The following is a 26724-nucleotide window of genomic DNA, read 5'->3' as shown; positions in this document are numbered from 1 at the left end:
CAGGGCTCCATCATTATATGAAAGTTGTATATACAAGATCTGACTTGATTATGCCCTAAAACAAAGAAGTTGCATAAGTAAGCTCATGACCTGTATTTCAGCCACACAGCCTCCTCCCTCTCAATCTATATCTATGACCTTAAGAGAAGTTTCCTATGATTAGGTAATTGGAGAAGGAAATATTGGGGCCTGGGTTGCAGATGGTTCTGCAAAATAGACCGGCTTTACCTGAAAGTGGACAACTATAGCATTACAGATCTAATCTGAGGTACCTTGAAAGACAGAGGTGAAGAAAAATCCTCCCTGTGGGCAGAACTTTGAGTAATACACCTGGCTGTTCATTTTACACAGAAAGGGAGATTGCCAGAAATATGGACCTATCCTACCTCAGCAGAAATAGCTAATGAACTTGTTTGAATTGCCAGGCAGTTGGAAAGAACTCATTTGAAAAACTGGTAATGTGGAGGCCTAAGGAAGAATATGTGTTTAGACCTCTCTGGATGTGCACAGGATGTGAAGATATGTATGTGTGTGCTCACCAAAGAGAAACTTTAGTGGAGGAGGATCTTAATAAGCAGTAGACAAGATGACCCATTATATGTACAACAGTCAGACTCCTGCCCCAACCATCCCCATACGTGACTAATGAGTTCATGAAAACATACTTATGGCACCAGGGACAGAGGTTATGCATGGGCTCAGCAATATAGATTTCCACTTACTAAGGCTGACCTGACTATAGCTACTGCCAAAAGCCCAATTTAACAGCTGCACAGACCAACACTGAGTCTCCAGAATGGCACCATTTGCTGGAGAGGAGGGGGAATCAGCCAGCCACCTAGAGGCAGAGTGGCAGTGCTTTGTTCTCACTGGTATAATATACTGTATATGAATTTGCTTTCCTTCCTCACAATGTTTCTGGCAAAACTATCATCCTTGGACATACCAACTCCCTTATTCTCAGCATTAGTTCTGACTTAGCAACCCATTTTATAGTTTATGATATGTGATGATGGGATTATGCTCATTGAATTCGCTGGTTTTACCATCTTCTCTGTCACCCTGAAGTGATTGGCTAGACAAATAGTGGAAGGAACTTTTGAAGACCTGCTCATGGCACCAATGGCTTTTTGAATGGAATATATACCCTTGTCCAGAGACAAGTATATGATACTTTTTCTCCCCTAGCCAGGATTTAGGGCTCTGGGAATTAAGGGACATACAAGGGAGTGGCTGTTCTAACAATTACCTCTAGTGATCCACTAATGAAATTTTGGCTTCCTGTCCTTGCACTTTGAGACCTGTCGATCTCGAGGTCTTAGTTACCAAGGAAAGAAAGCTTCTTTTCTTAGAAAAGAAATAAAAATAACTGAAAGATAGGGATTTTATATCTTTATTAGAGGGGAGCATTAGTGTTTCCAGTTGTATAAGGGGTACTTGTGTTAACTTAGGTGGAGGTAAGATTTTTTCATTGTCTTTTTTTGGAAGTTAAGTGTAGTCAAAAGAGGGATATTTGGATGACAAGTTAACTAAGGTTAAACTATGATAGATTTGCACTATGCTAATTTAATTAAGCTAGAACTTCAGTTCTTAGAATTCCCTTCCCCGTATAGTTCATAGTTAACATGGTCCACAAGGAAAGTCTTACAAAAGATTTGGAAGGTGGAAATCAAAAAGCCAACATACTCCTCAAGAAGCTGGTGCAGGGAACAAGGCAGTGTTGCATTTCACACACATTGCCTCTTCCCTGCTGACTTGCCTAGCTCGCAGGAGGCCGCACCTGGGCCCTCAACACTTCCAGCTCTGGATGAATCTTCTGATTCAGTTTCTCTCATTTCTGGGCCAAGTGCCTGTTCAGCTCCTAGACAGAGGGCTCCAGTTTCTCTTGTAAAATGGCCCCATCATAGAAGTTAGAAGTTTGGAGGCAGAGAGAGATTGACAAGAGTTCCAATCCTTCCTTGTGGTTTCTGGCTTAGCTTCACAGGCCCTGCTTTTCCTTTCTCTTCCAACTTCATGTTCATCCATCCCTTCCTGACTGCCTGCCATGTGAACTTCAGACTCTAGCACCAGACACAGAAACAACAGCAACCACAATTATTTTATAAGATCAAATCCCTACAATAAATCATTTATTGTATGTGTTTATATTTCCTAGTGGTTTTGCTTCTCTGATTGATGTCAGAAGGCTGGTTGCCAGATAATCAGGGTGTTTCCTTCCATGTACTGCACTTTGGAAGGCTTACGAAAGATGGGGGGAAATGGGAGATAAAGTTCTTCCTTTCAAAGATCTGACAAATTAATCTAAAGATAAACTTTTCTTAATAATTCTAAATTTTAAACTATGTCATCTTGCTAGATATCAATAATCTCTTGCAAATTACTTTTTCATGAATCTTCACCACCTAAAATTGCATTGTCATTATACACGTTTCTTCCTTTTAAAAATGAAGTTCAGAAAAATAAAGTCAAGGATTTTCATCCCATGATAGACCTTTATACCTAGTCCAGAAATGGAACACTTGAGAATAATCAAAAATTAGTTGGAAATTAGACCTCAGGGATGCCTGGGTGGCTCAGTTGGTTAAGCGTCTGCCTCCAGCTCGGGTCATGATCTCAAGGTCTTGGGATAGAGTCCTGCATCGGGCTCCTTGCTCAGCAGGGAGCCTGTTTCTCCCTCTGCCTGCCACTCCCCCTGTTTGTGCTCTCTCTCTTTCTCTCTGATAGATAAATAAATAAAATCTTTTAAAAAAGAAAAGAAAGGAAGAAAATTAGACCTCAAGCTACGTGCAGGCCAATAAAGATGAGTTGGTAAGAATTAGGCAACAGTTCTATGGAAGAGAGTATTTCTTCAGTAAAAAATGGATCCCCTTGTCTGCAATGCCAGCACCTATTTTCATATGTGGTTGAACAACATTTCCCAGACTTTTTCATCATACACTACTGGCTATTATGGTGGTTATGTTTCATCCAAAGAAAACTGCATCAAAGACTGTCTGTCTTATTTGGCAGTTACACATGTCTTCTACCTAATTATCATTTTTAATCTTAAAAGAAAAATCCAAATGAATTCTGTGTGGAAGTTCATTATTCAGTGCATTTATGTGCTGGACTTAAATTTAACTAAAATTTAACATGTATTCCCCTTAATATAATCTCAGTCTGCCCCCCGCCCAAATTTAAGTAACTCGATATCCCGATTCAATTGTTTCTCCAAGAGCAAAGACAAAGGTTTTAGATGATTGTAAACTCATCATATTAATACAAAGTACCATATGTTTTAGTCACTGAAGGCAAAAGAAAAATTAATAAAGTTTTGCCTCTCATATTTTTTTTTTTTTCTCTCCAGGAATGAAAAGTTGTCCTCAGCAAGTTATAGATGCCTGGTTATTGCAATCAGTTCTCTCTGTTTTCAAGGGTTATTTGAATAACTTCAAATTATTCAAAGATGCTGCTTCCATGTGTACTCAATCATAGTCATGGTTACTGAGACTTCTGCCAAAAGGTTTTACATGCCAAAAGTATGGTATGGCTGGCAGCTCATAGTGATATACAAACTATCTGCTGTCCCAGAGGCTACTCTCCTCAGGAATACACATTACTCTCAGGCAGGTTGTCTTCGTCCATTCAGACTGCTATAACAAATACCATAGACTGGGTGGCTTAGAAACAACAGAAATGTCTTTCTCACAGTTCTGGAGGCTGGAAGTCCAAGATCGAGGCACCAACAGATTCAGTGTCTGGTGAGGAGTCACTTCCTGGTTCAATCAGCTGTCTTTTCGCTGTGTCCTCAGATGACCAAAGTGGAGGGTGGGGGTCTCCAAAGTCTCTTTGGAGGGCACTAATCCCATTCATGAGGGTTCCACCCTCATGACCTAATCACCTTCCATTCCCCACCTCCTAATACCATCACGATGGGGGCTAAGCTTCAACATGTGAATTTGGGGTTGGCAGGGGAGGGGGTGACACAAAGTAACCTGTGCCCTCCAGTTTCTTCCTTCTCTACAGGAAGCAGAGGAAGAAGAAGAAGACTAAGACGAAGAAGGAGGTGGAGGAAGAGGAGGAGGAGGGGGAGAGGGAGGGAGAAGAAGGAGAAGAAAGAGAAGAAGAAGAGGAAGAGGGGAGGAGGGAGGAGGAGGAGGACCAAGAAGGGGAGGGAGAGAAGGGGGAGGGAGAAGAGGAGGGCAGGGGGGAGGAAGAGCGGGCAGTTGGAGCTACACTGTGGCTGAGAAAGGAAAGTGTAATATCACAGTCATCTACTTGCCTCTTGTTTTTCCCAAATAAGGGTCATGATCACATTTAGTCCAGCTTTCCAATAACACACTCCCACTAGGTATATCAACACTATTCCTAAGAAATAGCCGTAGGAAAACACTTCTCTATCTCCCACACAATTACTTTTTGATTGTTTATGAGTAGTTTTTTCCAAACCAGGAGGACCCACATGTTCCCTGTAAGACTTCGCTTGCTTCAACAAGGCTTAGAAATTAGAGACTCCCTAAATAAAGTCTTAAATAAGTTGCTTCTGTTGGTGTTCGGTATTCATGTGTCATTATTATAACTGTATAGCAAAGTACAGTTTATAAGTTACTTGTAGGTGCATTATTTTCTTTGGTGTATTCAATGATCCTTTAGGGTCATCAGAGACATTTATATTTTCCCTATTTCTAAATGCCAGTCACAGCTAAAGTCACAATTAAAGCATAGCCAGATCTAATTCCTGCTCCAGTGTTCTTCCTGATACCATGTTGCTCTGTTTTGTTTTGTTTTGTTTTGTTTTATTTGTCAGAGAGAGAGAGAGAGAACAAGCAAGGAGTGGCAAGCAGAGGGAGAAGCAGGCTCCCTGCATCAAGGAGCCTGATGTGGGACTTGATCCCAAGACGCTGGGATCATGACTTGAGCTGAAGGCAGACGCTTAACCGACAGAGCCACCCAGGCGCCCTCCCCCCGCGTTGGTCTTAACAGAGGGAAACTCTTAAACTATCTTCCATAAATGACAATCAAACTGGAGTTTTCATGGGCACAAAACAGAGACTGACCATGGTGTGGATCTGCTCCACTGGGAAATTTTCACAATCCATTCGAACTTACAACCTCCAAGTATTTTACAAACAATAAATTCCTACCCTATGGAAACAAAATAAACCAAAGCTTAAAATGATGTAGTAAGTTCCAGGAAATCAAAGACTCAAGAAATAAACCCAATCATTGCTCTTCATCCGGGACTGTCATTAGATTAGGGTTAAGCAAGTTACTGTGTGTGAGCCACCCGTCTCAGAATCACCCAGGGTATGTGTGAGAAGTACCAGTTCCTGGGTCCCCACAAAGATGGGTATTGAATTAGGTTAGAGGGCCCTGGAATTTGCATTTTGACACATTCCTCAGGCAATTCTCATGAACACTACTATTTGCGAATCACTGCACTGACCAAGTTTTACTCCCATGAGACAAAAAAGAAGCTACTGAGGAGATACCAAAAGCATGAAAGATTCGGAAATCTGTCCAGAAACATATAAACTATTAGGATATATTGTGAACCACAAACACCTACAAAGAGGTCAATTAGAAACGAAGTAATTTATGCCACTGGAGTAGTTGTGTTCAGATGATACCATTTGATTTAGCAGTATCTTTTTCGATTCATCTGTAAAATGCAGATAATACTTGAGTGTCCTTGAAATGTGAGGATTACCTCAGTGACAGTAACAAATGTGTTGATAGATGCAACTAGATGGTAATAAAAGAAAGGATTATAGGGGAAAGCTCATGAATATCATTTCCCATCCCTGAGAATGTTGTTGCCTGTGTTTCAATTAACAGCATTTATTCAAACGGAGAAATAATAGCAATGACTCTCAAAACTGGCAGCAGTTAGAATAACTCAGCATATTTAATGATAAATAGGTCACACTGTCTACAAGACTCTGACTTTGATTTGGAAGTCTGCAACAGGAGCCGTCTCAACCTGCCTGGTTCTGTAAGTCTTTGTCCCAGCGATTAGATCATTAGCAAGAACTTTGCAACTGTGTGAGAACTGCAGTTTCACCAGCTGATCTTAGCAGAGGAAAACATATATTACTACCTTTCTTTTAATAGTAGCTGTGATTAACCATAATAAAGTATATGCCTAGTAATTTCAACAGTACATGAATCCCTAAAATTATTTCTTGCGAGGACTGAAAGGATTTTGGATTAGGAGCTCTTAATTCAAACTTGTAATTTGGGTTTAAGCTATTCATTATAAAAATCAAGCCAAAGCTGAGAGAAATTATCCAGGGTCTAGGGAAAACAGATCTCTCTTTCATGATCAAACCCTTTTTTCCCCTCAAGTGAAAAAGCACGTGAGTCCCTCCACTTTCCCCTCTTGCTTTCTACTTCCAGATCCCTGAAAACAAACATCTCTGTCTCGCCGCCAACAGTAATTTTGAAAAGCAGCTGTGTTTTGTGAGACATATATTGAACAGTCAGAAGGGACTTTTTGAAGCTGAAAAATTCCTTTTGAAGGGAGCAAAGTTATTTTCCTTTTTTTTTTTTTTTTGGTATGCCATTACATTAAATTGTGAGGAGTCAGATTACTCTTTTAATGTGTTTATGTTGTCCGAATTCTATGTAGGTTTCTGTTTTACTCAGTACTAAGGATCTAAGCTAGTCAATCCTCTCTTAGAACAAGTCCTCTGGTTTGCTGTCCTCTCTAGAAGTCCAGCCGCTGCCACAGAAAGGAGGTGAACCTGGAGTTTGGCTTTGGTTTTTGAGTTCTGCTAATCTGATGAGTTAGCCTGCTGCCCAAGGAATAGACATCTGTTACTTTTGCACTTTATGTGAGGAGAAACTGCCATTTGCTATTAGAATCTTCAGTTACAAAAGCACTGGGAAGATCAAGTCTCTCCCCATACCCATTCTCTTCTGAAAGTGAGAGACTCTAGCAGGATACCAACATCTGTCTTTGGGGAAGAGATCACAGATCTCAGCCTGTTTTCTTCTTGAAGTGTTACTCTGTGTTACTCTGTGGAATATACAGTAAGAAATGTGTTTAGTGTCAACCAGCCTTATCTTGTTCTTTTTATCATAGTTTGTAGTAACATGATAAATGCTTCAAGAAAAAAAAAAACTTGTAATGGATATATCTTGAAACTGGCATAGATTCAGGTTTTTACAAAAGCATGTGAACTACCTGGAAGATGTGATGAATCAAAAAAAACCCTGTTTGTTGGGTACTTCAGACAAGGACTTTAACAAAAGGAGCACAGATACACAGCAGCTTTTTGACAACAGCCTTGAATCACTGAGAGAAAAGCATGAGAACAGTTGGCAGACTTAATTATATATCATTACCCAAAATAATGGCAACATTTTAGGTATGAATTAAACCTTTAGTGGTGGAGACTTGCATCATTCGGGAATGTTAGTGAATCCAATGATTTTAAAAATCCATAGACAGAACACTCAAGCTTCACTGTCCATGTAAGAGGAGTTGCAAAGGTTCTTTGTATTCAGTTTTTGACGCTTTGTGGAGGAGGTAAGAGTAATTCTTTTTTGAAGGCAGAAGAGAAGATTTTTTAAGGGTAGGAGAGAATACTTATAATGACAGAAAATAAGACACATCATCAGAAACAGATCAGAACCATGCAATCATAGTTTGGAATGGAATCCCAAAAGCCACAAACCCAACCTCCTGAATGCAGTCAGGACTTTCTCCAGGGATTTTTCTAAGGTAGAACCAAAGTTAGTTGCTCACCGTCCCCACAGAATTGCTCTTCTGACACCACAGCATGATGTACATGTGAAAGAAAATCAGCTCAGCTCTAAGGAAGCTGGTACCGAACTTCTCGTCCCCTTCTTCTCCAACAGAATTCAGTCGTGAGAGGGATAAAACCTGGTGCTGATGCCTTGTCAAGATTCAGAAGACTCTGGAAGAGTCACTGACTGTGGAATGTATCTGGCTGCAAAGCCCTATGAGCAGTGATGTACTCAATCCTCCTCCTTCAAAACAGAAATGAGTCTAAACCAGAAATCACAAATGGGCACCCTCACGAATCAGACTCGGCCCCAGCAAACATTTTTAGTATGACCCACATTGTGTTTTTATTTCAATTTGCAATTTTTTCAAGTCTGCTTTCAAATAAAAGTTCAGATTTTCAGGTTTCAGTTTTACTCTCCTGCTCAACCATGGCCAGGCCTCCATGGTCTGCCCCATCCCTTGGGGGTCCGCTATTAACAAAGGAACCATGTGGACAGGGCCGTAACCGCATTGTGTCACTGGAGACACCCTGAATCTCTCACTAAACCTCGAATGAGACTGCTCTCCTCACCCCCCACTCCCACATTTCTGTCCTTGGGAATCCTTAAGTCAGTCCAGCTAAATGGGATACATCTGGACTCAGGCTAGAATTGTTTCATTGTCACTTATATCATGACAGCCTTGTCACTGGCAGGGAGGAGGGGCCAGATGAGCTGTCCTCTGGTGTCTAGGCGTGAGAACCAAAGTGTAGCTTTTGCTCCTGCAGCTGAAACACTATTGTTATTTCAGCCTTTTCTCCCAGAACGATTTCACAACTTCAATTTTTTCTTGTGCTTCTCCAGTCATCCTTAGCTCACTCTCAGAACACTCGTCCTAAGGAGGAGCATCGATGTCTTCTGTGCCCACCTAAAAAGGTCTCTTCTCTGCTCTGATTATATTACAGAGAACGAATTCTTTTCTATAAGTTTTCATATATTTTTAAATTACTGGTATTGATCACCCCTGTCCCTCTTCTAATATAAATAATTTCAATTTATATAAGCATTCCTGACCACATAGACTTTCTCATATTTGGATGTACCTATATTTGTTTTTTCTTTATGTCTCATTCAAAATTCAAAATTCTAAATCTCCCTTAATTTGTTAAGCCCAAAATTGGACTGTCATAAATGCGTAATAAAGGACTTCCTACACTGAACATGATGACGAGTTTATCTCAAGGAATGATTACCCCATGATTTCTAATTGTTCCATTTCCATTTATATTCCTGAACTGTAATTCTTTTTTATCATCACAATATATTATTATTTCATGCTTGATTTGTAACACACTGTGGTTTTTGGATTTTCGTCATAAACAGTTTCCCTCTTTGCACCTTGACAATGTAATCTTGAGTATTATGTCTCAACTAGTTGTGCACATGTATAAGTTGTCAGTTTGCCATATGTACCCAACAACTCCCTTCATTAATATGTGTGTGTGTGTGTGTGTGTGATTTCTGTATTGCAGTGCAGTTATTTATTTATAGTTTTGTCCCCACCTCCCACTCCCCTCCACTTAGTTTGAGCTCCAAAAGTGTGAAGTCCATGTCATTTGGTATCTCCAATCACAAGTACAATGCTTGGCGAGAGAAAATGCAGTATAGAGAACACAATATTTATGTTTGTCAGTTGAGTAAATGGCAAACTAACTGCATCTTCTTGGGCTAGGACATTAGAATTTAACAGAATTGAATCAGACTTAAGATTGTTTGTGCTAAAATAAAACCACTTATAAAGCAATTCTTTTAAAACAACAAATATATATAATGGTATAAATAGGGTGAATTTTGCAAGGCCCCCAAAATCAAACAGAAGCTAGATTTTGTTCTACCTATCATTAGGTTAGTCTAGCTCATGAGTTCTTGAGAATTGTTTTTATTCTAAGTACTACTTATGTCTTGCATTTATTTATCTCACATTTTTTATCTACAAGAAAAACAAATATAATGAGAAGGAAAAGTGAGAGTACAATTGAGAGTGAAAAGGGGCAATGAAAAAAAAGAGGAAATCATGGAGATAATGAGGTTTACAATTCCACCAAGTATTGGAAAACATTTTTAGAAGATACTACACGTAAGAAATGTGTTTATAATTTTATATAGAAAAACAGTGTTGCAAACAAAGGCTATTAGTATACCAAGTTTAGGTTAGTAGACTAAAACGATCTTTTTTTAAAATTTATTTTATTATGTTAGTCACCATACATTACATCATTAGTTTTTGATGTAGTGTTCCATGATTCATTGTTTGTGCATAACACCCAGTGCTCCATGCAGAACGTGCCCTCTTTAATACCCATCACCAGGCTAACCCATCCCCCCACCCTCCTCCCCTCTAGAACCCTCAGTTTGTTTCTCAGAGTCCATCGTCTCTCATGGTTCGTCTCCCCCTCCAATTTCCCCCCTTTCATTTTTCCCTTCCTACTATCTTCTTTCTTTTTTTTTTAATATATGATATATTATTTGTTTCAGAGGGACAGGTCTGTGATTCATCATTCTTACACAATTCACAGCACTCACCATAGCACATACCCTCCCAAATGTCTATCACCCAGCCACCCCATCCCTCCCAACCCCCAACACTCCAGCAACCCTGTTTGTTTCCTGAAATTAAGAATTCTTCATATCAGTGAGATTGTCTTTCTCTGATTGATTTATTTCAAAAAGCAATCTTTTGAATGAGGTTATGCTTACACCACTTAAAATATTTCTTTGCCTTGTCGGCTTATTGATAACTGTGCCTTGAAGACTCAATTGCAAATGGTTACCAGTCTTTTTTCTATTTCTTTCATCAAGGGAAACAATTAATTGGTTCTGATCAGTTGTGTTCTTACAAACTCATATCATTTATTGTTTATTGCTTTGTTTTCAAGTGATTACAAATTAATAAAACTGTGTACTACAAGTTTATCTTGCCTTGCTAAAATATAACCTTACAAAACGGGTATCTCAAAAGATGATTTTTTACCAGAGTATTGACACATTTTTTCCTCCAAATAGGAAGCTCTTTAGAAATATTTAAATTGTGATTTTAGTTATAAAATGGAAGATTTATTGGGCCGTTTTCAAGGACATCTATATGTAAAGTCAGCTTTTTTTATCTCTTTATCACAGATGAAAGGGCTTCATGATTTATAATAAATTCTGAAAGATTGACCTTTATTTTATGACTAGCTTGCAGAAAGCACCACAAAATTGATTAGACTTTTAAAACTTACTTATTTTAATATGTTATAATTCCTTTAAATGGAAATATTTACTCTTCTACATTGGGGCTAAGAAGCAATCTTAAACTACTCTTTTTTTTTTTCCTTAAGATGTTTAGTCAGATGGAGACAATCTAAGTCTAATGTATGTTAAAGTATAAAATATGGTAGGTGGTATTGGAAATAGACCACAGAAGTTGTTCATAAAACGACTCTTATACACCCAGGGACATTAAATCAGCTATAGAACAAAGACATGTAAAGTGACCACTCTTTTGTGTTGAGGTTCTGTTTTATTAATTTCCAGATTTATGTAGCAACTGTTAGGTATAAATGTCCAATGAAGCTAACAATAAAATAATAATGATTGGATAAAGAACTAATTCTGAGTAGACACTTGGCACTTTGCTACATCTCCCCAAACATACCTTTATGAACTCTTCCATTCATAAGCATCAGGGTGTTAACTACAAGCCATTAAAAATGGTATTATGGGATTCAGGTTGGCCAGTGAAGAGTAATACCTAAGATTAGGTATTACTGTTTGCTAAAGACAAGATAAACTTAAATAGTCTTCAGGCTGGTTAGACTTCAAAAAGCAACTAAAATGTACTTTGATTTTTCTAAAACTTAGGAATTACAATGTAGTCATAGTACCCTGGCCTAAAGAGTTTACTCTTCATCTAAATCTGATGAATATGACCAATGAGGGGTGAAGGGGAGGCATTAAATCACCTTAGCATGAACAACAATTTAAAGGTATTTTAGATACACTCCAGAAATTTCATTTGAGATCTTGCCCACTACAAGCCTTGCTTTATAAAATTCTTCTCCATATCTGCCAAACCTTGGAATAACCCTTGTAAAAGCCATAAATATGGTGCAGATAAACAGTGGCAGTCTTACATAATGAGGCATCTTTGCCAAATGGGAGTAGAAGACAAGAAGCCTGCCTCCCACTAAGCAACATATTCCAGGCCTCACAATCCTGAAACACCATCATTCATGGAGTGGCCTGGCTCCCAGCAGAAGTGAAGGTTCACCTTGGGCTACTGAAGGAGAGAGCCCTATAGGCCTTCCCAGCAAAGGGGCATCCATCTATCTTGCTTCCCTGTGCTAATATCTTCTATTAACATGTGCTAGCAGTATGCACATGGCTTCTGTTATAAATTCCATGCTTATCACCATGCATCTCATCTAATGGGTACTTGATAAACATTTGTTGAGTTGAATTACTTTTTAATCTCCAGATGAGTCTATTAAGAAGCGATTTGTTCCATGAGCAGGATGGACACTGCATAGCGCAAGTTACAAGAAATAACCCTTTCTCCTAGGAAGTTTCAGTCTGACTCAGTTGGTATATATCAACAAAAGACAAAGAACAAAACAGTTGGACCAAAGTTAAAGTATTTATAACAAATATATTTGTGTGGACTAGAAAAGGGCAAGTGTTTAAGCGGAAAGACAACATGATGAGTTAGAGAAACCATCAGCTTCTGTTTAGCACACTTCCTGATGGAGATAAAGCTTTGTAGGACAAAACACAGTTACTAAGGATGCCTTGTCTTCCAGCTCCATTTTTCATGAGATGTTTAACCTTGGATAAATTATGTAATCCCTCTATGTTTCAATTTCTTCTCAAATTGAGATAATGATATTATCTATCTTGTAGGGTTGTTGTTGATATTAAGTTAACTTTCTAAAATGCTTAGAACAGTGTGTAGCACTCTTATGAACCATGCAGTGTTTGTTAAATAACTGAAGTCCTGAGCCCAGGAATAAAATAGTAGTATGTGATACCAGAAAAAAGAGTGGAGAATGGAACTGGACCCACAAAAACAAAAGATTATCCACTCTGACCTTTATAAAGTTATTTATCTTTTCTTAAAAATTTAAGTTGTTTGCAGTGGCATTGATAATATTTAATTACTATTTTAAAATTCGTATACAGCCTGTTGCATTTTATGTTATCTTTTTGCACCTACTTTTATTTTTTTAAGATTTTATTTATTCATTTGAGACAGGGAGATACAGAAAGAGAGAGCATGAGCAGGGGGAAAGGCAGATGGAGAGGGAGAAACAGACTCTCCGCTGAGCCAGGAGCCCAATGTGGGGCTCCATCCCAGGACCCTGAGATCATGACCTGAGCCGAAGGCAGACGTTTAACCAACTGAGCCACCCAGGTGCCCTATGCATCTACTTTTCAAAAGAATTATTAAGGAAGCCAGTAAATGTTTTTCAGAAAACAAAGTTAGAAGAAAAAAGTAAGGAAATAAAAGCTGTCCATTAACCTTGCCCCTTTTGACCATCTTTTCTTCCAACTTAATTTGACCCAAAATTTCTAGGAACTCTCTGAGCCTCAGCCATTTAACCTGGTTGTAGCCTACAGCTTCTCTGAAGAGTCAAAGGTAAGTGTCACTTGTATATTTTTTTATTCTACTATCGTGTGTGTTGAACATCAGTTATCAATGAGATACTCCTCAGGTAGCCTAGCTGCTACTTAACAGTTTATATGATGTGAAATCCCAGACAGTTAAAGGTGCTCAGGCAAAGCCCAACTCTTGGGCTTTTGTATACACCATTGAGAAGGACTTCAGGATCCTGAAGGACTTTGATCCTTCTGTCACTAGCATTTTATGAAATATTTATTTTTCCCTTTTGTGTTTTAGTTTCTATAGCTAAGCATGAGAGGAATGAAGTCTATTTTTTATTATAGAGATGTAATGAAACCAGATGAGATATCCAAGTTAGGTATTGGAGAAGATATACTGTATAAACCCAAGCAATTATGATTTTTAAAATATTTTAGATGATTTAGTGCTAAGTGAGTTGATAAAATTCAATATATGAATTCAATTGGAAACTATTTATTAAGAAAGTATTGGTTGCACAATGAGAACAGAGAGAGACAGGAGTAAGGTAAGACCTCCGCCCTCGAAGAGTTTATCGTCTGATGGGGGAAAAGAACATACAAACATCTGACTATAAAACAAGTTGAACAAGTGCTACCCCAGAGGCAGAGCAGAAGGCCAAGAAGCACAGAGAAGGGAAGTTACTGAAGCAAGTTGAGAAGATAGGGGACTGCATGAAGGAAGAGTGATCACAGGATGCGGCCTTGAAACATAAGAGTAAAATTCCTATTCGTTTTACAGTTGACCCTTAAGCAACACAGGGGTTAGAGGTGCCAACACCCCTGCAGTCAAAAACCCACATAAAACTTTTGACTCCCCAAAAACTTAACTACTAAGAGCCTACTCTTGAGCTGAAGCCTTACCAATAACATAGTTAACACACATTTTGTATGCTGTATGGATCTGTACTGTATTCGTACAATACAGTGAGCTAGAGAAAAGAAAGTGTTATTAGGAAAATCATAAGGAAGAGGAAATAACATTTGCAGCACCTAGTTATAGAAAAAAATCCAAATAGAAGTGGAACCACACAGTTCAAACCTGTGTCATTCAAGGGTCAACTGTGGTTTCATATTATAACTCACACAGAAACAGAAAAGGTCCAGTATATACCATAGGACTAAATATTTATGTGTGTACTTGGTTTTAAAATAGATCAGCACACTCCTTCCTACCAGCAGGTGCTGTTAAGAGCAATCTGTGTCTATCAGCTCTCTCACAGTTGTTGTTCAGATCTATCACATTGATCATTTTGATGGAATTCTCCATCTAAACATTTTTCAGAGCTCTTCTATTTCTAGACTGTAAAATATGGCCTAAAATATTAGCCTCCATCTTTCCCAATTAATGAAAAATTATACCCTGTTTTAGTGCAGTGTTTCTTTTTCTTCTTTTATCACCAACCCCCCCCCCCCGGCCGCCCGCCCAGTGCCAGTGCCATGTTTCTTGTATAGATGGTTCAGGCTTTCATTTAACTGAGTAAAGCCCTGGTCTAGAAAATGGATAGACAGCTCAATCCCTTGTAATCCACTGAAAGCTTGCCAGTGCTGCTGCATCTGATACTGAGCAAAATCATCAGTGGTGTGTCTTGGTATTACACCATGTCTTTCTACTCATCTTGCCATTCTGGAAGCACTGGGGGGTTTTGGGGGGGTTTTTTGTTGTTTGTTTTTTAAAGATTTTATTTATTTATTTGTCAGAGAGAAAGAGACAGAGAGCAAGCACAAGCAGGGGGAGGGGCAGAGGAAAAGGGAGAAGCAGGTTCCCCGCTGAGCAGGGAGCCAGATGCAGGGCTCTATCCCAGGACTCTGGGATCATAACCTGAGCAAGGCAAACGCTTAACCGACTGAGCCATCCAGGCGCCCCTGGGAGCATTGTTTTGTTTCCTTCTTACAGACACATTTTCAGTTGGCTTTCCAACTCCTCCTAAGCGTGCTCCCCCTCTACTCCCCAGAGCCTTCTGTATTTTAGTTTGTGACCAGTAGAAGCCAAAATGCCTTCAAGAAACGCTAAAATAAATCTCTGATTTGGGGTTGGTATGGAAAATATTCGTCAGCAAGTACTTGCTGGCGTCCTTCAGTGAACACCGGCTGACATTCCATAAGACGAGATATCGGTGGAAGCAAAAGTTCCATTCCCATGGGTGTGTTTCCTTCCCTTTCTTCCTCAGAGCTTCGCTATTTGCCTTCATAGACTATTAACACAGTGTGATTTGTGTCCACAAGGGGCACGGCCGGTGGCCGAGGAAATAGCAGTTTGTTCTAGAGTCTACAATGCATTCACTGCTTGCTACTGTGAAGAAAATTAGGCTTCCTCACCAAGGCTTCCTCCTCACAGCGACATTCTACGCTGACTTCAGTGGGCATCTCTCAATGGAAAGATGGACACTAAGCCTCAAAGCCAAATAATTGCTAACGAGAAATTGTGGGAAATAACTCTTAAATATTTTCCCATCTTTATCTACTTGTCTAAATAATAACTAAAAGGGGAGCTTAAGAAATCCCTTGGGAGAAGGCAAGCCGACATTGGGTGTGTAGCTTGGGAGGGGAAATCATGATGTGACAAGTCTGTTGCTTATATTTCATAAGCCTGAACCAGTACCATGCTGGCTCAGACCTGCTTGCTTCTGACATCTTTTTGGTTGTTCATTTAGGAAAATATTACAGATTAGAAGGGAACACTCCCTCGTCTTCTACAGTAACCTCAGCCATCTTTCTTCTGAGACCAGCGATTTCTTTTTTAAATTATTGTTGGATATTGTAGCAAGGGAAATGTTAACAGTGCCTGTGATTTACTTAATGGATAATTTTGCTCTCTGCAGTCTGGGTAAATGACATTTATGTGAGATCTGGTCTATGTTGCTTGGAAAATGCCTTATTCAGAAAGAAGCCCAGCTAAATGTTCAACTTTTTCAGGCTCTAAAATTTTCACTTTGTTTCTGACTGAAATGTAATTCATTTCACATTCATGTATGGATTGGGGGCTGCAGAGGAAGGCCAAGAGGGGTGTATTTGGCTCAGACCACGTGGCCCTGTGTCCTTTGTGTGTCTATGGGGGCAGAAATTTTCACAGTCACAGAAACGTCTCTGTGGCCAAACAGCTACAAACCGTCCAGTCTATTGAAGAAAAACCTGTGATGTTATAAAACAAAGTTCTTCTTAAACTAGAATGTGTATAGAGTTCCCAAGGCCATTTTATTTCCACGTTGCAAATTAATAGCAAAATGTCTAAAGGAGAAACCAACCATTCCAACAGATCAAGTCAGAAAGCTGTCTCGGAAAGAAGTCTTCTTAAAACTGGGTGTATTTTTCAGAATTGATAGCTCTCCTCAGGGAGGAGATTTCAGCACCAAAAGCGTGTAATTCCTGAGTGGTGCTCCAAACAGATCAACTTTCCTTTTATTACTTTGTTTTGAATTTTCCTGGGGTGGCACTGCAAATGTTTTGAGCATCTCTTTGTTCCCATCAGGGTTTTATTCGTCTTCTTCTGTGTTAACCTGAGACAGTGCTGCTGAATTTCGGCTGCCCCTTGCATTACCCAAACCGAACCAACAACCCAAGGGACTCTCAGAGAATCCCGAGTTCGCTTGTTTCCATGCGGCAACCAGATCGCCAGCTCCTGGGATGATTCATCTGGACCGGTTTGCAGGATTTCGGCAGACAAGTGCGCTGCTGAAGACAGGACAGGGAGCTCTTTCTTTAATCCCGGTTTTGTCAAAAGCTCAACTGCTGCTTTAGAAAGGCCATTAGAGTTTCTCATCTGTTTCTTCATCAGCAAAATAGGAATCACCCTAGTATTATGGTACTTAATTTTGTTTTCTTCTATGAAGTAAGTGCTTTGAAGATGAGAAGGGTTGCATTTATTTTGCTTAACAATTTAAATTAATGGGGTCAGAAATATGACACATCCTGTGTTTGGTGGCACTTCTTTGATTTTCTTGCTCAGCCTACTCCTTTGCTTATACATTCAAATTCATCCCACCTTGTCACTGATGACTATCTCCAGTTGAATTTACTTTTGGTATTTTAACTCAAAATTTTATTATTGAAATAAACAGGATAGACTTTCAGAAGTTTTTTCTAGTCATCCACCACCCCATAGATTGTTGTTTCAGTCATTCAGGAAAGCTGACTACATGCCTAATAAATCCATCCAACAATTAGAAATCAAATAAGAAAGCTTAATAAATAAGTAATTTTAAAAACCGGAGAATCAAAATAGCAAAGCCAAATTTTTAGGTATTATTTAGAAGGGTCATTAGAATTCATCTAACTCCAAGGTGTCTCATCTTTAATCAAGGACTGAGACGATAATATGCAAATGAAGTAAAGCATAAAAGTGCTTACTCTTATTCCCCACGGGTGCATAAATTCTGTTTTAGACACAATCATATATCATATATATATTGAAAGATACATGTGCTATATTTAGTTCAAAATGTTTAGTTTGAGTGTGATGAACATATGAAATATGTGAAATGAAAATTGTATGTTTTATCTTTCCATATTTTTATTCCTTTTTAAGAGTCAGAATAAAGAATTTTAGCCATAAAATGCACCAGAGGGGCACCTGGGTGGCACAGTTGGTTAAGCACCTGTCTCTTGGTTTCAGCTCAGGTCATGATCTCAGGGTCATGAGATCGAGCCCCACATCTGGCTACATGCTCAGGGGCTCAGTTGGTTTGAGTTTCTCTCTCCCTCTCCCTTTGCCCTTCCCCCCTGCTCCTGTCTCTCTCTCTCTCTCTCTCTCTCTCTCTAAAATAAATAAAACTTTTTTAAAAAAAATGCACTAGAGAAAAATATGAAAAAATTATCACAAGTGGCATTAAAGACAAGTCTAAGAAATTATCCAAAAATGGAATTCAAAGGAGTGGGGTCATAGAGTTTATGTTAATTTTTTGGCCTGAGTCCTGTGATCTTCTCTGAACATTGGCTAACATCATACTCATTTTTGATGGACTTAAAAATCATTCACAATTATGGCTTTTTTCACTTTTTTGTAAAATATATTTTATTTATCAGCTTTCAGAGCCTAAATGTTCTTTCACTTATTGTAAGCGAATATCTGTAACCACTGTGATGGTTAATTTTATGTGTCATCTTACATAGGCTAAGGCACCCAGATGCTTGATCAAACACCAGTCTAGCTGTTGGAATGAAGGTACTTTTTAGTTGTGATTAACATTTAAATCAGTAGATTTTGAAGACAGCACGGGGGGTGGGGGGGCCTCATCTAATCAGTTGAAGACATTAAGAGGAAAAGACCGAGGTCCCGCAAGGAAGAAGGAAATGTTTCCAGAATGTCTTTGGACTCTTAACTGCCACATCAACTATTTTTGGGTCCCCTGTCCTGCATATTTCAAAATTGCCAGCCCACACAATGGCGTGAATCAATTTCTTAAACAATCACCCCTTCTCTGGATAGATAGATAGCTACATAGATACATAGATGAGAGAGAGATATGCATGTTATGTGGGGGGTGGGGGACTGTGTATTACAACCTATTGATTCTGGAAAACCTAACTAATACACCGACTTTACTATTTCTTTTTCTTTTTAGCTTGAGTTTTTCCTTGACCTTTGCTTCGTGAATCCTTGTACACACTTCATTGGGTGATGCTGACTGAACCCATCAGTAGTCAAGGAATGCAGACACAGGACAATGGGGGAAGAGCAAAACAAAGAGTTGAGGAAATGAAGTAGAACTGTGCTCATGCCCTGGCTGTGTTTATACAAGGGCATTCCATGCATTGCCATCCAAAAAGGAAAGGAAAAAGTGAATTTGACATATTTGGGCAGTGAGGTCTGTGCAATTAAAAACAAAGTTGAGTCGAATGCTAAGAAGAAACCGTAGACACTCTTGGAATCATGTTTTTTAATTGTGTTAGTCACAAACTTTTTGTAAGTTACAGTGTGATCCTGAATCACAAGCATCACTTATTTCCCGATTAAGCAATGCCCACTGAACTTTGGGCCTCCTTGCAAGGCGGTTTATATACCGCAGCCTTCCTCCAGCTGACAGTGTGGCCATGTCAGCTTGACCTAAGCCAATTCCTGTTGCACTGACAATGCTTCTCTCTGGATAACTGATGCAAAAAGTGTCACACTAGGAAGTCCCAAGTAGCAAGGAGGCCAGAGGCTCACTGCTGACCTTGATAAAAAACTGTCCAAGAAAACTGTTCTTACTGCATAAACATTCTTTTGTGGTCACTCGGGACAGCCACTCTGAGAGACTTAATTTTACAGAAAATAATGCAGGACTATGGATGAACTAGAGGCTGGAGATCAAAAAATCTAAAAATGTACAGTCTTTACACACCTCAGAATAGCCCAGAGAATATTGAATGAGCATTATGTCTAAAATGCCCTCCATTGTACAGTGGATTTGAACCTTTTACAGCAAGTCAACTAAGGGCCAGCTGATGCCAACCAAATTGAGGAGCAAAGTTTGCCTTTACAACCATGCACACATTTGTGTAAACTTTAACACTAAACCCAACCCTGCTTCTTGGCCTAAGAGGACAGGGGCATTTAGTTGAGACTGAATGGGGAATGTCAGTGAAAGGGTTAATGATCCTGCTCCAACCCAACCTCAATGTTAATTTTAAAACTTATTTTAAATACATGGAAAAAAGTCTTTAATTCATGCTGTCAAATTCTCATTCAGATTTGCCATATGTGAGTCTCCAGGAATGTCAAAATGAAGGATTTGGCCCTTTGGAGAAACGGAAATGGAAACAAAATAAAGCCTACATCATTCTAAGAGGAAAGGAAGAGATAGCAACTGCATATCTGAGTCTATGTTATGTATTTTTATCACTTTATATTATCTATTCTCACAACTTTTTGTTGAATTGATATTATCTGCATTTTAAGGGTGACCAATCTGAAGCCCAAGAGTTTTAGTAATTTCCTATTCTACACAGTACACAAATTGACAGAGGCAAGAAGCTTCTTTCTATAAATCCAAAAAAGAAAAAGAAGAATCTTTTTTTTTTTTTTGCATCCTGGGCTTTTTGATAAATAATTTATGTATCATTTATATATCACATTATTTAGCTCACAATAAGCAAAACATGTTGACTTCCATCGAGTATTTTTTTCTTCCGGCAAAACAGAATATATTCTTACATATTGTGAATAAAATCGAAATGAGCCTGACGGTATTTGGTTTGGATAAAATATAACATATTTTTAAAAGAGTGCACATTTGTTCCCAATGTTTGCTGAGAAGCGTTGCACTGTTAACTGCTTCACATGATGACAGGAACACCATTTGGAGGAAATGATTTATTAGCACACTGTGGTCAAATAGTATGTATGAACATTTCATCCATCGGATTCTGACCCACTGTCAGCAGCATGAGTACTCCAGGCTGCTTCTCCAGAAATGGAGATATGTTGCTTTGAATCAGCTAAATTTCCACTTAGTTCTTCTGTGATCAATAGAAAATATTTCAGATATGCTCGGATAGGATTAATTTTCTCTAACCAGTGCTAACAAGTTACTATGGGGATTGTTTGTTGTCTCATATCATAAACAATATTTATAACAATAATCATTATGGTGACGATGAATAGTAATAGCTACTTAGCAAGGATCGTGCAGCTGGTTAAATAGTAGAAAACAGGTTTTAAACCAGGCTGTCATGCCAGAGTCTAGGCTCTTGACTGCCAGGATACTACTCTCAGATTTATACTAATTTTTTTTAGATTTATTATTTTTAAATTGAATATGCACTTTACAGAATTAAGAACCATGCTCTTTTCACAACAGTTAAGACTAAAATGACACATATGTAAATTAAATGAGGGTGACTATAATTTTCCATATCCCATCAATTAAAATAAGATGCACCTTTTTTCAGATGTTAATGTCTCTGAAATCAGGATGCATCTTAGCTTCCTGTCCTAGTTTAATTGACAATTTTTTTTCTCTGATAGTGATAACTAAAATAATTTTGTGACTTAAGACTTATGGCATTTCAGATTTAATTAAATATATTAAATCCCAATTATGTTTATTTCACAGACTTATAATAAGGCTAATATGTTTAACATATTTTATCACTCTTAAAATTTTAGATAATATATATAATAATATATATTCTCAGGTACATTAATATATATTACCAGCTATATTTTCATATCTATCTATCTAGCAGCCTTGAACAATGCTGGTATTATTATGACTCCTATTTCACAAATGAAGAAACTGAGGCTCAGAGAGACTCAGTAATCAGCCCAAGGTTTTACAATTACTAATTGTGGTGTTAGGTGGGAATCAAAATCATTTTTTTTGACTCCAAGCTCAGTAGTGCTTTTCACAAGTAACCCATTATGTGTTTATAATCTATCAGATAATTTTGACCTTACACATTTATAAGAAGTTTTAAAGAAATTGATAGAATCTACATATTAAGCTCAAAGCTGCACCATGCCATTGTTACACTCTTAAAGAGAAGTGCAACAGTGGCCTTGGCCCAGTTAGGAGCTATGCTGGTAGTTGTAACCAGGAAGCAGGGAGGTTTATGATTTTTTTTTAAGATTTTATTTATTTATTTATTTATTTATTTATTTATCTATCTGACAGAGAGAGAGAGAGAGAGCAGGGGGAGGAGTAGAGGGAGAAGGGCAAGACTCTGTGCTGAGCTCAGAGCCTGACTTTGGGTTCCATCCCATGACCCTGAGATCATGACCTGAGCTGAAATCAAGAGTTGGACACTTAACTGACTGAGCCACCCAGGTACCCCTATGATGTTTGAAATAAAAACCAAAAGAAAAGAACCTTGAGTAAAGAAAGTATTTAAAAAGTTTTCTTTTCATCCTCCAGGATCCGTGACACTGGTCACTAACAGTCTTGATTCATTCCTAAATTTGGACGGCTGCTGTGATTAGAACACTAGGAAAAGAAGTTGTGGAAGTTGATCGAGAGAGGACTGGTTTCTTACCTTGAGTCTCTGGCCAACCTAGTTTTGAACTTAGGAATAAAAATTCTTGTGTTTATAAACATGGAAAAATTATATTTACCTGCTTCCTCCCCTGCAAATAATTTTTGAAGGAAAATGAGATGATATGTATCAAGTCCTTTTATCTATTTAGGATGTCACAAGAATAAATCCTCTCTTCAATTCTCTACACCTTTTCTAGAAAAAAGCTAGTAATATTTTCCAAAGGCCACTCAACGTAAATCTAACATTACTCCTTATTTGCTCTGGGAATACACACCCAAAATTGTCTGTGGTATTATTGCGCCAAGTTTTTCCCTGTGGGTTATTATTTCTCATGGACTAGAGCTTGCCTTTTTATTTTCTCAAAACTGAATTCTGCCAAGTTCTGCCAAGACCTGACACTGTGTTTGAGGTTTGTTATAGCTTGAAAGCTAAATCCCAATGAAATTCTTTTAATTTAATTAAAAAAAATAAAAAGAGTCAAGCTTACATCAGAGTAAGGGAGGAGACAGAGCCCAGCCACCCTCTGGCACCTCTAAATAAACTGACACAGGAAGTTGCATCAAGAATACAAAGAATTGTATTGGATCTCATAGCTAAATAGATAAATCTGAGAAGCAGAGATCAATTTTAATCTCTTCAGTGAACTATAAAAGATAATGATACTCAATAGAAATAAAAATCTTGGATTTAGAAATTTGATAGTTTAGGTGCCCTCAACTACGTGCCCACTCTAGGTAGCAGGAGAGCACTCTACACACAGCGTCTCATGTTACCATTACAATAGCCCATCATACAGATAAAGAAGTTATGGTTCAGAATGGTCACACAGCTCACAAGCAGACAACAGTCAAGTCAGTACACAAATTCAGGACACCACCAACACATTCTCCCATCCCAAGTCTTGCCATTCTATCTCTGCTTGACTATCATCCTTTTGACATGAGAGATGACTCCATTTTTTCTTTCTTTTAAATACAGCTCAGTTACAAAAACAAAACACACTTTCTATCCAGTATTTCCTCTTCATACGACATTATACCTGAAGGACAAAACTGTGCCACCCAGTTTAGCTTACCTCATTGAGGAAAGGTAAGCTCTATCAAGGCACGGTTTATAATTCACTTGGTTCACTGATGCATCCCCGTATGTTTAGAACAGTGCTAGACACTTAGAAGGTACTTCATGTTGCTTAATGTCTTTTATTGCCTTTGAGTTCTCATCAAAATCAAGATCTTCTGAGGACACAGGCTTTTCAGAAAAGCTTACAAGCTTGATATATTTCCCCAAATAGCATGATACAAGCAGTCACTTAAGTATCTTTCTGAACATTTTTTTCATCTGCATACAAATAAAAAGGTTATTAAGTTACTTTAAATTAAACAGTATTTTTCCCTTAAAAAAACAGTACACACATCAGTACCTCAATTCTGGGAAAATGGTGGTGAAGGAGAAACTAAGAGGCCCTGGTTTTCTCTACTTAAAAATTAGGAAATGTTGAATAGAATAGAAGTTCTACATGCATTAACCACAAAATTAAATCTGTACCTTAGATTATAATTCTACTTAATCTTTCCAATAATCTTTCTGTGACTGTTCTTATGTATTTATAAATAGTCCATATCTAATATATGATGAAGCTGTATATTTGTAATTTTGTTAGATCAAAAACCTCTGGGAGAAAATTTGGGGGTATAATTGTTGTGATTTATATAGAGTAATTCTGCATGTGACACTATTCCACTGAAGAAAAAGCATTCCTCATATAGTCCCCTTGTTTATTGTTATTTTATTTGTTGTTGTTGTTGTTTAGTTTTTATTTCATACTTATAAACTTAACTCTGCAATCCAGCTAGACTTGGAGGGGAGCAAGGAAAATAGAGAACCCATAGAACTGTAGGGAGAACACAAAGATTATAGGATATTTGGAACAGATGGGGATGAAGGGCTGCTGTCCAGAACTACAGAAGGAATGCTCTGCTACTTAAGATAAAACACAAGTCAAGTTTATTAGATTTGTCCACAGTCAACAATGGAGATCTTGCTGGTATTGCCATTCCTGGACCCAAAGCAGTCTCTGGCTTCCACAGTATCCGTGCCCTCTTTCACCTTGCCGACGACCATATGCTTGCCATGCAACCACTCAGTCTTGGCAGTGCAGATGAAAAACTGGGAACCATTTCTGTTGGCATTTGCATTGGCCAACATGCCCCCTCTTGCTCCATCCCCCACACTCGTGCTTCAGGATGAAATTCTCATCATCAAACTTCTCCCCATAGGTGGACTTGCCACCTGTGCCATTATGGCTTGTGAAGTCACCACCCTAGCACAGAAATCCCAGAATAATCCTGTGAAAGCAGGAACCTTTATAACCAAATCCTTTTTCCCCAGGGTTCAGAGCCCAAAAGTTCTCTGCTGTCTTTGGAACTTTTTCTGCAAATGGTTCAAAGGAGATGTGGTCTGAGGGCTAGCAGTCCATGGCAACGTCCAAGAACAAGGGGGTGGAGGGGTGGGAGGGGTGCCCATGGTTGCACAGCGTGGGCAGTGTCTGCAAGGCCACAGTCCCCTTGTTTAATTTTACTCCTTTACCAGACATTTATTAGGCACCTGTTACTTAGAGTGGCAGTGTTTAATCAGTCTGGCGTTTATTGGTTTTGAACATTCTGGAGATTTTTTGTTGTTGTTAATATTAGATATAGCCCCAATGTTCTTAAAACAGTATAATTATTATTTTGGGACAAGACTTATGTAGGTCTTTCACTGTTGACAAGACACCCTCCAGTATAAGGTTTTCCTAAATCCTTTAATTCAGTTCTTAATTCAGTCATTTTGCAATCTGACCATGCAGGACTGAATCTCGTTAGTTAATCAGACTGAATCTCATTAGTAGCTCCTTATTTTACTTATTTTCTGTGTACTTAGTTGACTTTTTTTTTAAGTACCATTTTAGATTAACAGAAAAATCGAGCAGATAGTCTGAAGGTTAAATATACCCACCCTCCACCTCCACACTCCAGGCACAGAGCTTTCCCTATTGTCAATACCTTGCATTAGTGTGGTACATTGGTTACCTTAGTGAACCAATATTGAGACATATTTAACTAAAATCTACAGTTATTTTTCTGCTGTTATTCTAACAAATTTTTCACTTATGTTCAGTTTGTTGAACCTATTTTTTTTTTTTTTTGCAGGCTTTCTTATTGTGCACCAGCCATTATGGTAGATGCTGAGAATAAAATGGTGATAAAACAGCTCTCTCGGTCCCTTAGAGTCTAGCAGGACAGATAGATATTCCTAGGTAAACACAAGGATCGGCCAGCATTTATTAAGATCCAGGCGCAGTTCTAAGCACTGAATGCTAACTCATTTAATCCTCAGACTAACTCCGCTCTACAGGTGCTTTTGTTATCGCCATTTTTTTATTAGGAAACTGAGGCACAGAGCGGTTAAGCACCTTGACCAGAGTCCCACAACTGGAAAGGAGCTGAGCCGTGACTGGAGCCCAGGCCTCTAGAACACACGCCGCCAATCACTTCCCAAAGCTGCCTTACACAGTAACGAGACCTACAGATGAGAAACACCAGCTTGGATGAGAATACAAATTACAGTCATTGTGCTTTCTATTTAACTCATATTTTATGATTTTATTTCTAGCAACATAAGGAATCACTTTTATAGCAATGTACTTCGTACTCTCAAAAAACACCTAAGTGCGCAGCATAGTTTTTGGAAAACTGGGTATTTGAATTGGTCAATGTTTATTTCTGTTTTGTATTGTTGCTTGACTCTGGTCACTTTTAACCTCCACCTAAAGGAGTCAATGTTCAGAGAAAAGCCAACCTTGGATGCATACTCATTACTCAAGATTCAGTGAGAGACTCAGAGATTTGAGTGTGATATGGTTCTGACCGTTTCCACAGGTCACACTCTACTTAAGCGCAGGTAACAGAGGATGCTTAAAACCAGACCTGCTGCCTACAGTCATTTTCCTTCATGCTGCTATGGTTGCTGTCTACTCAGTGTGTAGCTGAAGTAGCCATTCATTTGGTGTGACCTAAATCACAAGAATTTTTCTTTATTAAAGTCAATATGCAAAAGATAAGTACAATGGACAATTTTATCTATGATCTCTCCAAAGCAATGTCTCCATTTTGTAAGCTTTTACGCTATCCTATCCATCGATTTTTTTCCCAAGGGAAGTAGTAGAAGCCCTTTTATTTAAGCCATTAAGATCTTGATAAACAAAACAATTTAAATCACATTGTGAGGAATGAGCAAGATGTTTTAACTGGTCCTGTAACTGTTCCTGTCTTTTTCGACAAACTTCTAGGCTAAGAAAATCATTTGGGGAAACCAATGGAAGAGTATTCACCCTGACCC

General features: G+C 38.5%; 1 pseudogene; it reads right to left on the bottom strand.

Moving 5' to 3' along the window:
• Nucleotides 1-24002: 24002 nt before the first annotated feature.
• LOC141373028 (peptidyl-prolyl cis-trans isomerase A pseudogene) lies at nucleotides 24003-24940 on the bottom strand (annotated as a pseudogene).
• Between the last annotated feature and the right edge of the window lie 1784 nt (nucleotides 24941-26724).

Source organism: Callorhinus ursinus, unplaced genomic scaffold (genome assembly GCF_003265705.2).
Source record: "Callorhinus ursinus isolate GAN/ISIS: 27379988/994484 unplaced genomic scaffold, GSC_fseal_2.0 scaffold6, whole genome shotgun sequence".
In the NCBI taxonomy this organism is placed as follows: Eukaryota; Metazoa; Chordata; class Mammalia; order Carnivora; family Otariidae; genus Callorhinus; species Callorhinus ursinus.
This window is presented reverse-complemented; position numbering and strand designations above follow the sequence as displayed.